Source organism: Bidens hawaiensis, unplaced genomic scaffold (assembly GCF_021521415.1).
Source record: "Bidens hawaiensis isolate Kalapana, Puna unplaced genomic scaffold, B.hawaiensis_p1.1 tig00020322_1, whole genome shotgun sequence".
NCBI classification, from domain to species: domain Eukaryota; kingdom Viridiplantae; phylum Streptophyta; class Magnoliopsida; order Asterales; family Asteraceae; genus Bidens; species Bidens hawaiensis.
In genome coordinates this window covers 54,486-65,202 of record NW_027493088.1, presented here as the reverse complement: position 1 = coordinate 65,202, position 10,717 = coordinate 54,486, and the positions used below count along the sequence as shown (strand labels likewise).

General features: G+C 44.7%; 1 pseudogene; it reads left to right on the top strand.

Moving 5' to 3' along the window:
* The first annotated feature begins 638 nt into the window (after positions 1–638).
* LOC143560273 (homeobox-leucine zipper protein ATHB-52 pseudogene) lies at positions 639–1,499 on the top strand (annotated as a pseudogene).
* Positions 1,500–10,717: the final 9,218 nt, after the last annotated feature.

Sequence of the window (10,717 nt, the reverse complement as noted above, 5' to 3'; positions counted from 1 at the left end):
AACTTGTCTCCTATTACCAACTTTTTAGAGTTATAACAAAAATAAAGTATGAGGTTTAAGAGGTTCACGTATGAATAAAATAATTAGGTACGAATCATAAAATGAACGAATGTGTTCACATGTGACGACTAAAGTAGTAGAAAGAAATGACGTGTCGTTGTCCTTGTAAGTTTGGGATCACCATCGTAAACATCATGGTGATTATGCAAAAATTGTAATATATTCACAAGAATTGGTGGTAATTTCGTACTTTTTTTATAAACAAGTTAGCTTTGTAAGGTGATTGAGTTGTTTCGTGATTGTTTCAATTCACGATGGATTCACAAACTAGAATCAGATCGAGATCCGATTAACTAAGAAAGATGAAGAAACCAAGTTGTTTTCACATTAGTTTAACAACTTTAGCTTCATGATATGATAACTTAAAATGATTGTTTCACAAATTAAATAATTGGCGATTCACCGTCAAATAAATAAACACATACTTATTATTATTATTATTATTATTATTATTATTATTATTTCCTGTTTTTTTCTTTCTTTTGGCAAACTTTTCTATGGCTTCAAAAGCCACCAAATACTAGCACATGTGGGACCCAAAGTTCATTCCATAAATAGAAACAAGCCTCTTCATATTCACATCCATCATCACACATTCACACCCCACCCCTCTCTATTAAGCAAAACAATCATACAATCAAACCCCAATCATGAATCACTCCTCTTTCCATAACCACAAAATCCCCACACAAAAACAACCTAAACATACCACCAAACGACTAACGGAGGATCAGGTGAGATTGCTCGAGTCAAATTTTGACTCGAGCAAAAAACTTGAGCCAGAGCAAAAGCAACAGCTTTCACGCCAACTTGGTATTCCTCCAAGACAGATAGCCATCTGGTATCAAAACAAACGTGCCCGTTGGAAGAACCAAAGCATGGAGCATGACTACTCCAGGCTTCAACTCCAACTAGAGGCTACGTTGGTTGAGACCAGACGTCTTCAAAAAGAAGTTGAGCAACTCCGAGCACAACTCAACAAAGTACAAGCCCAACAAGCACGGAACCAAAAGTATTACATCAACAATCAACCACCCATGGATTATTCGGTCTTGTTATGTGGTGAGGATGTCGAGAGTTCATCAAGGAGCTTGGAAAACGATGTGAACAATTTATATCGTTTTGGTGAACAAGTTTTTGAAGTAGAAGATATGTATACTACAGCATGTATGATGAGTACTGATCTTAGATTTGTCGGGTCCAAAAGAAACTCATTTTAGATATATATTGCAATATGCATGGTTTATTGAGTCGACTACAATCCTTTAAACTTACATGGAGTCGTTGCATTATATATAATAGTCGTATAATATTCGTGTTGAATTAATCTATCGTTATATGTTTTGTGTTTGTTAATTCTTTTTACAGTTTCAAGTTTTATAAAAAGCATGTAATATACTATGCATACATAGGACATATTAAGCATACATATAAATAATATTTGTTGCCTTGGCTTTTTTTTCTTTTTACAGTTTCAAGTTTTATAAAAAGCATGTAATATACTATGCATACATAGGACATATTAAGCATACATATAAATAATATTTGTTGCCTTGGCTTTTTTTTCTTGGTAACCAACTACCAAGAGCATGTTATTAGAAAATTCGCTAGATGATGACAATGAATAATACCCTGCTATCAACGGGATCATATAAATCACAACATATGCTGAAAACTAGTTGATACAAGATTCGAATTTGAGACCTATGATAGAGTGGAATCAAATGTTTACTAGCGAAATTAAAGTTAAAACCAAAACTCAAAACTAAAAGTAATTTAGCGTTGAGTATTTGTGTGTTAATTCTTTTTAGTATTAATTTGTTATCTAAATAGATCTAGCGGCTCAACTTGTTATTAGCATGCCTTGTATTTGGATGTAAAAAAAGGTTTCTAGCTAGGGTTTGCAAAAACTAATTTTGTATAAAGTCCTAGAAAATATTGACACTGAACATATGCTAGATTTATGTTTATATATAAACATAAATTTGTTATTAGGGAGTTACAACCTACAAGTGTAATTGTGAAGTTATGTACATATTTTTATTGATCACTATGGCCTGTGTACATTAATTTATCATAAATAAATGGTGTAGAAAGTCAATGTTCGAGCACCATCGTATGACTTTTAACTATTTTTGTATGGACTTTGCCACTTTATTACAGTAGTTGGGAAAATTAAGTTGGGTAAATATATAACATGAACTAATATATAAATGTTTTGTTATTACAGTTAATATTAAAAGATGCATCCAACCATTATTGTCATGTCTTTAATACAATTTAATTCATTCAATAACGACTTTAGATTGTTTAATTGCTTGGACTGAAGGCCTGCAGCTGCTCTATTTTCACTAGTGTCCATCAGTAATAACCAAGGGCTGAACCAAGGTGAACCGATGGGGTCAACCGCCCTCCATGAATAACAAAAGGTTAGTGTTGTATACTTGCTAAAATTCCGATCGCCTAAATCAAATGCATAACAAGTAAATTTCTGACCGATATTCAAATTTTCTGAGTTCACCACTGTATTAACCATGTGGAAACTAAGCGGTGGTAACAGTGAAACAGGTGCAACATTTTTATTATGTCTGAATTGTTGCACCACTACTTTTTCCAAGAATTTTATCATATAACCTAAATTTATTTAAACATTCATTCAACAACCTGTATCAAAATCTCCTTCTAACTGAAAGACTATTACGTGTCATGTTATTCAATTCTTATATTTTTCTTTAATATATCGAGTAAATTAAACTACTTCAAAAACTGTTAGAAGTTGATACAAATTTAATGCCCAAATAAATAACTATCATCTCGAACCATCAAATCAAAGTCAAACCGTTATTCATTTCATAAATTTGATATTTTAAAATCTATTTTCAATGAGATTTCAGTCTTCAAACAATACAAAAGTGTAAATATCTTAAAAAATCTTACGACTTTCTATCTAACAATTGACAAGTTATTTGCTTAATCGGTTTTAATTTCTTTCCATTTTTGAAATTGGTTGCAACTTGAAAGTGGTGTAGGGCCAAGATTGGCAAGCCAAGTAGCCAACTTGGTTATTGCCTTATTGGTCATGACCATCGTCGGCTTTCAACATTTTTCTTAATATTTTTTTTCGGTAAGCAACTTTAATATTATGTTGAAGAAACACTAACCGGACCCCGGACAGATTACTGGTAACCTGGGGGTTAGATAGATGTTTCCCACGAGGGGTTAGACCCTTGGAAGATGGTTCTTCTGATAACCTGCAAAACAGACACCGTGAGCTCGTCACTGAAAAGGGGGGGGGGGGGTTCCTCCTTGTGACCACCCTCCGGCGTGAGAATCAGACTAGATTGCTCTTTAAATATAAAAGTATATTAAGAGATTGCTAGAGCAGATATCAGGTATATTCTGATGATATAAGATAATGTAATGTAATAATGTGTTCAGATGATCATACCATTTGGGGTATTTATAGCCGAAGGTAGGTTTCCAAGGAGGTATGGCCGGCTGCAACAGTGTTCCTGTTCATCAACAGTAGCCTACGCACGTGCCCTGCTGGTAGTTGGTGGGTAGGCAGCGGCTGATAGTGACCAGGCCTGCTGTATACTATTCCCCTTCCACCAACTGCCGGCTACGCACGTGGTATGACAGTAGTTGGTGAGTAGGCAGCGGCTAATAGTGATACAGTACAGGAGCATGCTGCTCGCCATACTGTATCAGTGAGCTGTCGTATCTCTGATCAGATCTTTCGCCCATACCTCGTCAGGTACAGTAAAAGATCCTTCAGTATACAGACTGGCTTATTTGGGCGGGAGTATTCCCCCTCCCGCCTCTGTGCGGGATTGCTCCCGGCTTTGCTCATTCCTTCAGGTGACACTGAATGATCGAGAGCTAAGTGCCTTGTGCGTGTAGCCATGCTGCGCGGGTGGCCTTCCCTAATGGCTTGTATCCGAGGCTGCGGGGACAGGCGGAGTCCTTCACCATTGGGAGGCTTTTCCTGCGGGACCAGCTTGCGTACTGCGCGTAAGGACGTCACGTCTCTGAGCATGGTTGGTTCTGCGGATCCAGTTGGTCTCTGCGCAGACGTCCCTGTTTAAGGTGAGTCTTGCGGGTCCAACTGGGCTCTGCTGGGACCTACCTCTTCAAGTCCCCCCAGTCCAATGTTCTTCTCATGAGTGTTTAATAAAGTGAGGTGAACTTTTGGACTTGAGTAAAGGGGTTTGAAAAGGGTTTTATAAGGTTTTCCATGGGGATTCTTTCCGCGGAAGTCCTTGTCACTTGCAGAAATGCCCGAGTTTCCTGCTTGGTCTTTGGGTATGATGCGGGTAGGTCTGTAACCTCCTCGCAAGTCAGGAGCATTGAGTCCCAGTTGTATGTATTTTCCATGAGGTTTTGGTAGTTTTGAACATAGTGATCAATTATGTTAAAACCACCAATTCCATTCTGGAGCTTCAAACAACGTAGTTCTCGACGTTCCTGCTATGCGGGGATGTTATTTCCGTTTCCGCAAGCATTGCCCAGAAGATCCTTCCTGGTTTCAATTCCCAGCGGAGCGCTAGGTATGTGAAGGGTTTTGCCTTAACACTGTACCAGCGCTCGTCTTACGGTTACTTTACTTCCAAGGTATTCCTGGCGTCAATTCCCTGCGGGTGCTAGGTATGTGAAGGGTTTTGCCTTAACACTGTACCCGCAGCCGTCTTATAGTTACTTGGTTGCCGAGGTACTTGGCTTCAATTCCCTGCGGGTGCTAGGTATGTGAAGGGTTTTGCCTTAACACTGTACCCGCATCCGTCTTTCGGTTACTTGTTCACCAAGGTTTACTTGGCGTCAATTCCCTGCGGGTGCTAGGTATGTGAAGGGTTTTGCCTTTACACTGTACCCGCATCCGTCTTACGGTTACTTATTTGCCAAGGTTCTTGACTTCAATTCCCTGCGGGTGCTAGGTATGTGAAGGGTTTTGCCTTTACACTGTACCCGCATCCGTCTTACGGTTACTTGTTTGCCAAGGGGTAAGCGGTATTTTCCCGCTTACTTTTTAATATTTTCGAATTTTTGAATTTTGAAATTCGAAGAGTTGGTGAAAAGATAAGAACAGTCCAAACCTCTGAAACGTCGTGCGACGGTTTCTTCTGACTGTGTCAGGACGTGCAGGAAGTTATGGTGACGTGACAGAACATGGTCATTCCAGTCGCTTTTTCAGGCGCGTGGGCGCGATTTTTCGGGCGCGTGGCCGCGAAATTACTGGCATACGTCCTTTCAACAGCTGTTGCCAGCTTGCTTTTTGCCACGTGTCATAGTTTCATTGCACATTCGATTTCTCTCTCCTTCGCATTAAATTCACCGCATTAATTGCGATTACTATATAAAGGGGGAGAGGGTTATTTTGCAATTCACACTTTTCACTCTTCTCTTCATCTTTAAGGCGATTTCCGGCGAATACTCCTTTATTCAATCGAGCATTCTCCCGAAATCGTTCTCTTCTTTCTCTGCAAGATGTCTTCTCGTGATGCTGAAGCTATAGCTGACGACAGGGGTACTGCTGGCGAGTGCCAGTGTGCTCTGCCCGGCGACCAGTACCGGTATGTTGTCAGGAAGTTCATGCTCGATCATCTCGAGCCTGAGTTTCCTGAATCCCACCAGACCGTGTACGATGCCCCCAGAGGCAAGATCGGGGTTTATGCTACATTTTTTGTCTATGGGAATCTTAGATTCCCATTGACAAAATTTGTTTACCGTGTCCTTGAGAGGCACGGTGTTCATTTGACCGAGCTGCACCCCATGGCGATCGCCAAGATTCGCCATTTTGAGTGGGTGTGCCGGATTTTGGGCATCGAGCCCCATGTGGACCGCCTGATGACCTTCTATACCTGGAGGTGCATCCAGGGGTGGTACACCTTGACGACCCGTATTAAGGGTCTGAAGATTTGCGACACCGAGCGCAGTCTTCGAGCGTGGAAGCAGGAATTCTTCTACATTTCTGCCCGCGCCATCCCCCTTGCCATGAAGTTTAAAAATGGCCAAGCGATACCGAGCCTTCACGCCCCCAACTACCAGGAGGCGGAATGGTTTTCGAAGATATCCCGGATCCAATCTCCGGTTTACCGGTTTGCGGAGTCCGGGATGGTCATGTTAGGGATGAGCCGGGTGTGGAAGGATGCGTCTCAGGTTCCCATCCTTCTCGAATACGGTTTGAACTCTATTCCCTATGGTATGTCTTGTCTTTCTTTTTGATACGCGTTTGTCTTCTAACTGTTTATTCTTTCAGAGGGAAATGATTTGGAGTCGCTTCTGTACCCGCGGGAAACCGACGATCCTGCGCGGATGGGTACTCGTGCTCTTGACGAGGGCGAGTTGCCCATTCTGGAGCAAACGGCGGATCGGTTTGTGGAGGTCTATCCGCTGGGCCACGAGATCCTGAGCCACCGGCCAGGTAAGGCGATATTCTTTCCTCAATCCCTCAATGCTGTACCCGCTGCTGGAATTCCTGACCCGTCTTCTTCTGAGGAATCCTCAGATGCTCCTCCGTTGGTGCGGAAGAAGAAGGCTGCTGCCGGCGTGAAGGGGAAGGAGAAGGCCTCCACAGCTGATCCAGTGGTTCTATCTGACTCGGAGTCAAATAGTGAAGAAGTGGCGGGGAAGCCTGGTGGTGAGAAGACCACTGCTCCGGAGGCTACGACCGTTACCTCCGGAGAACCAACGAAGACGACGGTGACCGGTACCAAGAGGCCGGCTCCATCGGGTTCCTCCCCGCCCGTCCGTACGTTCAGGGTCAAGAAAACCCGTAAGTACAATCACAATGTCTGTAGATTTATCACTTCATAAATTTATCCAACACTCTCCTCTTTGTGCAGGCGTGGATGTTGACGCATTCCGGGGTGAAGCGCAGAGGAGTACCCTTCCGCCAATGACGGTAGGCTTGGTCAGCCTACCTGAGGCGTCGACCCAGGTGACCGCGCCTGCTTCCGCTGGTTCAGTTGCTCCTGAGCAGACTGTTCCAGCTGAGATGACGTCCCCGCCGGCCGTGAGTGCGATTTTTACAGCATCCTTCACAGAGCCGGCGGTTATTGCTGCTGCTGACTACGAGGCGGCGACCACGGCGGCGACCACAACGGCGACCACGGCGGCTGCCACCATGCCCGCGCCACCGGCACCGATGGCCGGATCATCAGGTACGCGCAGGGCTTCCCGCCGATCTTTGCCACCTTCCCGTCTGCCTGACCTGTTGGATGGATTTCCTTTAGGTTCAGGTGATGGGTTTGGCGGCTATCGGCCTGTCATTGACCCTACAGGTGCGTGGGGTTCCTTTCTTTTTCCCTTGTTTTTTATCATCTTTTCCTTACTGCCTTTGTTTCTTTTGCAGTGTCGGATTCCAATGAAGTGTATGTTCCGCGATGGAACATACGCCGAGGAACAACCCTTCGTACCCCTGTGGAGTGCGTGGACTGGGCTCGCCACGCTGCTCCTCATGGTGCGTTGGGGGAAGCCATGGCTAGCTACCAGGAGGGTAGGCTAACCAATGAGCTTCGGGTTCTCCAAGCCCGGATGCAGCCGCGCGTCGAGCTGCTTTGTCGTGAAAACGACAAGTTGAAAGCAGCTCGCGCCAAGGACGTATCTGAGGCGCGTGCTCTTCGGGAGGAGAACCAACAGCTGGCGGCAGCTGCCGCCGACAAGGAGAAGGCCTTCAAGGCCCTCGAGGTTGAAGTTCAGGCGCGACTCGAGGCCCGCTCCAAGGCTGCCCAAGCTGTGAATGAACAACTTCGGCTGGCCAGGGAGACTGCGCGAAACGCAACCGAGAGGGCTGCCAAGGCTGAAGCCGTTGCTGAGCCTTTGCGTGTGGAGAATGAGGAGCTCAAGGCCAAATTAGAGGCTCTCCAACGCGCTCATGATGCCTTGGCAATGGAAGATGCCAAGAAACTCCAGGAAATCCTGGACCAGAGGGGGGTGCTTGACCACACCGAGCGGAAACTTAAGGGCGTCGAAGAGGCTGCCGCAAAGGAAGTTTTACTTGCCAACCTTAACAAGAGCGAAGCCGAACGCGCCCATAACGAAGCTCAAGCTGCCCTCCAATGGCTTCTTCGAGAAGCGTTGCCTCAGGTATGTTTAGTTTTATCTTCACGCTTTTCTTTTGTAAGAAAAGGTTCTAATACTTGTGTTTTCTTTGTAGGTTGTGCGTCGGGTCTTTTCAGAGACCTCTTACGATGATGCTATGACCGCAGCCCTCAACGCTTCTCATGAGGATGGGGAAAAGGCCGGCTTCCTGCTTGGTCTAGGGTTTGTTGAGAAAGGTGTCCCGCCTTCCAACTTCCCTTTGTTCGATGTGGATACCGAAGCCATTTATGACCAAGCATTGAACCAATACGCCGCCTTCCCGCATCCAGTGGTGGAAAAGGTGGACGAAGTAGCTGCTGCTGATGATGGGTTAGCTGTCCTCAAAGCGTTCCTCGAACCACCCCGTTCTTCTGACGGAGCGGGTCCAAGTGGAAGCGGCCCTGAAGCTTGATCCTGAAGATCCCTTCCCATTGCTAAGATAGACTTGTATAGTTTTATTCTTTTAGGCGGGTAGTTACCCGGCCATTCTTGTAATATATTCTTGAAATATTAATCTTTTTGCGTATAAGATTGTTATTTCCTTCTTTGGGTTCCTTGCTTTATAAACTTATGACTTGCATACGTAGTTTAAATTAGCAATTTTCCAAGTGTTTAGAATAAGAACCTTTGAACGTGGTTGATAATGGGTTAAAGTTTCGCTTCCTCCTTCGTGATTGTGCGGGTAGAACCGTCACTTGCACTTGGTAGGATGGCTAAACTTTAACCTTCATCTGACCTGCGTGTAGGTTTTCCTTTTCGAAATTTCTAAGGCATTAAGATAAGTTAACCTTTGAACGTGGTTGATAATGGATTAAAGTTTTCGCTTCCTCTTTCGTGATTGTGCGGGTAAAACCGTCACTTGCACTTAGTAGGATGGCAAAAGTTTACCCTTATCTGACCTGCGTGTAGGTTTTCCTCACCTTTTGAGGATAAGTTAACCTTTGAACGTGGTTGATAACAGGAAGTCTTGCTTCCTCTTTCGTGATTGTGCGGGTAGAACCGTCAATTGCATTTAGTAGGATGGCAAAACTTTACCCTTATCTGACCTGCGTGTAGGTTTTCCTCACCTTTTGAGGATAAGTTAACCTTTGAACGTGGTTGATAACAGGAAGTCTTGCTTCCTCTTTCGTGATTGTGCGGGTAGAACCGTCACTTGCACTTAGTAGGATGGCAAAACTTTACCCTTATCTGACCTGCGTGTAGGTTTTCCTCACCTTTTGAGGATAAGTTAACCTTTGAACGTGGTTGATAACAGGAAGTCTTGCTTCCTCTTTCGTGATTGTGCGGGTAGAACCGTCACTTGCACTTAGTAGGATGGCAAAACTTTACCCTTATCTGACCTGCGTGAAGGTTTGTCACGTTATTGGGTTCGTGCGGGTAGGACCGCCTTCCCATGCAATGACTTCACGTAATTATGCGGTGAAAACCGGCATATTAGTGTTCAGAAAAGTATAAATGTAAAATCATCAGCTTCGATGTTCTTAAAGAGAATCATTTCCATTAGAAGTGGCTCTTGGCCTTTTCTTTACAAATTGGAATTGATTTACATGCAGACTGTGTAAATGAGCTCCCTTCCATGTTGTTGGGATGGGAGTGCCATCGAGCCGATACGCACCTGGTTCGGGATCTCGTTCTTTACGCAGCATGTAGTCTCGATTTTGAAGCTGGAATTGATTCGTGTTTTCCCCAGCTGAGGTTTTATACGCACCCGCCTGTTCAGCCTTTATTGCGCCACGAGGTGCGCGAGCGTCCCATCTCTGACAAATGCTTCGACCATGTCTTTTACATCTATGCATTCTTCAGTGTTGTGGCCCTTTGTCTTGTGAAAGTCACAGTATTTGCTCCGATCAGCATCGTGACGATGTCGGATTATCGGAGGTTTTGGCCACGGGAGCTCTTCAGTGGCGAATATCTCAGTGACGCTTTTGGTGAGTGGCGTCCATCTGGAGTTTCGGTGCGTCTGTACATTATCCCTTCCGCCCACTCGATGTTGCAAGCCGGATGAGGTGTCAAAGTTTACCCTTGACTGCCAAATGCCTAGCTTCCGTTTTTTATTTAGTCTGGCGGTGAGGACGTTGTCTTCTCTCGTCTTCTGAGTGTAGAGGTTTGTGCTCTGTGGGAGATCTCTACCCAGTTGCTTCTCTGTTTCCGCATAGCGTTTTGCTGCTATCATGATGCCATCCCATGTGGATGGCATGCCATCTTTACCCGTTAGGGTGCGGATGAGCTCTGGGTCATGTGCGCCCTGGATGAAGGCAGCGCGAACAAGATCTTCGCTGATATTGCCCAAACTTAGCTTCTTTGAGTTGAAGCGAGTGATGAAGTTTGGCAGAGATTCATCTTCCTCTCGTATGCATTTGAGGATTGTCCATTGCTCCTCGGTATACTTCCGTTGCTGGCTGAAGTGTTGGCTAAACTTCTGTTGGAAGTCTGCCCAGTCGTAGATGTGGTTGACCGGTAGACGATCAAACCAAGCTCTAGCAGCCCCAACAAGCGTCATTTGGAACATGTAGCACCACGTGGGTTCCGTCCAATTGCTGACGGTTGCCCCCGCTATGAACCTGTTCAAATGATCGTC